Source organism: Ursus americanus, chromosome 4, assembly GCF_024610735.1.
Source record: "Ursus americanus isolate L20-20 chromosome 4, mUrsAme1.1.p, whole genome shotgun sequence".
Taxonomy (NCBI): domain Eukaryota; kingdom Metazoa; phylum Chordata; class Mammalia; order Carnivora; family Ursidae; genus Ursus; species Ursus americanus.
Genome location: NC_142130.1, coordinates 7161978 through 7166173, shown reverse-complemented (window position 1 = coordinate 7166173; position 4196 = coordinate 7161978). Strand labels below are relative to the sequence as shown.

Sequence of the window (4196 nt, the reverse complement as noted above, 5' to 3'; positions counted from 1 at the left end):
GGATTTCTTCATATTGCTTTTACTTTCTGAACTTTTCACTTATAAAAATAAGGGCATACATTTTCCAATTCTAAGATTTTTGGTTTTATAATCTGTAAAATGAGGGCATTATATCCTACATCAACTCTAACTTTATTACCATAATGTACATTTTGGGAATCGATAACTACTGTAATCTTTACTGGAGGCAGAATATAACTGATGGGATGGTCTCTTGAGATGTTTACGTTCTGTGATTCTGTCTTGAAGGGCTAATGTGTCTGAAGAGCTTTAAGGTGATAATACTCTTGGGAGTTGTTTTATATATATATATATATATATATATATATATATATATATATATATATATATAATTTTGAATTTTTGGGCTAGTCTGGTTTCCTGGCATTATGTTGACTCAGCTTAATAAATGAAACCTGGACTCTTCTTTCATCAAACAAAATTCCAATTCTTATTATATATTATTATAACATTATGATCTATTTTGTTCTTTCTGTCTTCACCTGTCTCCATTTGTGCATAGGTTACCCTGGAGACAAATCAACAAGTTTACTTCCTAATATACTGACTATCACATGATTGCTGCTAATAAGTGAAGAGATTTATGATGATTTTAGCTAAAGAAAAATATAATCACCAAAACATACTTAAGATGCTCAAACTCCAACTGCAATAAAACTCATCTTCAGTGCATAACATGTAGCAGAGGGAAAGTTAACAGGAGAAAGCCATTCTTGTGACAGAATTTGTAACTCTTCTCCAAGATGCTGTGTTTTTCTCTCAGTCTTCTACACCTTTCCATTTAACCAAATGTTTCTCAGCTGCTTGTTCACACTTGCTTTCTTATAATCAGGCCTAGAATCGATACTCACATCTCTGTATAACTTGTACTCTGATATATCTAGCTCCCCATGGTAACTGATAACCTAATAAGTTCCTAGAAGTTTCCAATGTAGAATTATAACATCTTCTTAGAATTTATTTTTTGAATTACCAATGATGCTTGTATTTAAATAGTTAGATTTTAATGAGAGAAAGCATACATTCTAGGAAAGGAATTTATTTATGTGTAACAAACATTTGTCATTTTTAGCTACCTGGTATCTTTTGTATAACTTCTCTGTATTTTGATAATTTCCCAGACTTTTTTGCCTCTCTAAAGGAGAATCCAGAAAACTCACTTTTCTAGGCTCCTTTGGCCAGAGGCCGAAAGCAGGGGATCCATATTCTGTTATTCACAGTCTGTAAGACTGATCCAAAAGTGAGCAACCCGATTAGGTAACATCCATTCTTCTGGAATGGGTGGTAGCTGGGATCTGCAGCATTTGGCTTTAGAAATGTCTTTAATGGGCCAAATCTTTATGGGTTGCTGGATGCACAGCCTCTCCCCTGTTTCACTAACCTGTTTAATGAAACTATGAGTTCCCTAGTATTATTTAACAAATTCTTTCTCTACTTAGATCAGGCAGAATACATTTTGTTATTTGCAAATTTAAAATAGTCAAATATTAATTTAAAATATTCAAAGATTTGGGGGAGCCTGGGTGGCTCAGTCAAATGTCCAACTCTTGGTTATGGGTCAGGTCATGATCTAAGGGTTGTGACACCGAGCCCCATGGGGGCTCCATGCTGGGTGGAGATCCTGCCCCTCCCTCTGCCCCTCCCCGTCTCAGCTCCTGTGTGTGCGCATGTGTGTGTGTGCACGTCTGCGTGCCCTCTCTTTAAAAAAAATTCAAAGATTTTTATCAAAATACTATACACAATGGTTTTAAAAGTGAGAGTTATAATAAACATCAGGCACCTCTCTACCTTTCTTCCTTTCTAGTCCCATTACCCAGACACATTCACTTTCAATGACTTTAGTTGATTTGTCTTGTGTTTCCCCCTCCTCCATATACAAATTGTACCTATATGTAACTTTTTCTGTATTACATGTAGATATTACCTATTGATTGTGTATTTCTTTTTTATATTCACCTCTCTCCCTTTCCTCCATATTCCCAATATCTTTGTAAAACATTTGCTTAAATCATTGGTCAGTGTTTACTGTGTAGCTATTGTTTATTAATAAATGAGGTAGTATACTATTATTGTATTTTATCTTTTTTTCAGTCTTTCGATTACTTCGAGTTAATTGCTTTGCTCCCACCTTGTTTCATTTGATTTTCGATACACCTTCTCAATATAGCTCTGTCGGATCACTCAAATACTCATTACTATCTTTTCAGATGTTCAAATAAATCTGATCATTTGGAGATTTTGCCCCTCTGCTGTTTCAGTCTGCACTCCTTGCTTTCTAGACTAAGGCATGGCTGTCCTGGAGGGTCTCCACTTTTTGGCTTTCTTGTTTTGGATCCCCTATTTTAGGCACCGGTCTCCCTCTTTCTGGTTTTACCACCACATTTTACTGAGCACATCCTACACTAGCTTCCTGAAAATGGACACAAGGGATTCAGAGTCCCTGCACTTGCGTACATTCTCGATTCACTCCTCATGCATCAACATTTGAGTATAATATTGAATATTTTTCCCATAACATTTTTCTATGAGCAGCACTTCTCTTTTTAATAAGAAATAATCAATTTTCTCTTGTGTTTTAATTCATTTGACACAGATTAATTATTAACTCATGGCCATTACTGAAGTGAATAAAACTGGCATATGTATTTTTAGGTTGGCATTTTCATATCTGAATATATTTTTTCCACCACCAAAAGAAGCTAAATACTTACAGTGTGAAATTTGGGAAATATCTTATATATCATCAAAGTAATGTGAACAATGTGCATTTATCACTCTTTGGTTATCTTCTTCAAGACCCAAGAATATTTGGTCAGCCGTAAAGAATAATTGGACTTATGGGGCGCCTGGGTGGCGCAGTCGTTAAGCATCTGCCTTCGGCTCAGGGCGTGATCCTGGCGTTATAGGATCGAGCCCCACATCAGGCTCCTCCGCTGGGGGCCTGCTTCTTCCTCTCCCACTCCCCCTGCTTGTGTTCCCTCTCTCGCTGGCTGTCTCTCTCTCTCTGTCAAATAAATAAATAAAATCTTTTAAAAAAAAGAATAATTGGACTTATGACTTGATATCTGTTGGCAGCGGGAAGAATTAGAACTCTGATGTGCATATTATCATTTCTAACACAGCCTACCAGATAAATGCTGAGACTCACAAGTGTATGGTGACTTTTTGTGCCACTGACTACTGCCAGAAATCCTGGCTTCTCCCACAAGTACAAAGACCTTTTGAAATGAAAGTCCAAAAATATGAACTTTAAGATTTTAAGATAAAAAAATGATGTAAAAAGTGTTAAGTAAAATATAAAAGGTAGTTTCTATGAAAGTCACCTTAGATCCTCAAGAAAATTCTGGGCCAAACTATAAAAGCATCTCTATGAAAAATAGCAATCCTAAAGTCTCTAAATATTTTATTTTTAGATAATAAATCACTTCTGTGTTCTGACATATCCTTATGCATTATTGTACACACAGGAGGCGCTCAATAAATAATGGTATGTGGAATAAATGAATGAGAGATGTAGTAAATGTTTAAATAAGAAAATCCAGACTTTTTTGCAGTGGAACCCATGTAATTATGTATATTCTGCCTTAATGGTAAATTAGGAAGTTTCAGTATCTAAAAATTTCACTTCCCTGCTCACTCCAGCAGCACATATACTAACCTGGACCAATACAGAGAAGACTAGCGTGGCCCTGCACAAGGACGACACGTAAAAATATCACTTTCTCCTCCTCCATTGTCTTCTCAACGTTTTACTTGGGCACCAAATTATATGCCTTGTCCATCTCCACCACCTGCTCGTGAACTTTAGGAGAGTTAGGTCTGTGATTAATTTACCTTTGTCTTCACCTGAGCAGCGACTGTTTTACTTTGCACACAGAAGGTGTTCAGTCAGTATCTGTACGGATAACTTCTTAAGTGAATATGTGATTGACTATCTACCAAGTTCAACAGTATGATACTACCTTTCCAATAAAGGAATGAGATGTGGAATTTGCATGGAAAAGCATTTTAAAATAAACAATGGGACAATAATATACAGACAGCCTGGATAAATAGGAGGACACACTTTTCAAGAAATTCATCTAAAAATTTCACAATAATTTAATGCCTTCGAGATCTTTGGCAGACACCTTTAAGTAATACAAGGAGAATATTGACTTTAACCAAAAAGGGGA

At 36.0% G+C, this 4196-nt stretch overlaps 1 non-coding gene across 1 annotated transcript; it reads left to right on the top strand.

Annotated features, from left to right (window-relative positions):
- The first annotated feature begins 3650 nt into the window (after positions 1–3650).
- On the top strand, positions 3651–3755 carry LOC123786475 (U6 spliceosomal RNA). Its single transcript, XR_006777974.2, has one exon. It is a non-coding gene; the product is annotated as a U6 spliceosomal RNA (small nuclear RNA).
- Positions 3756–4196: the final 441 nt, after the last annotated feature.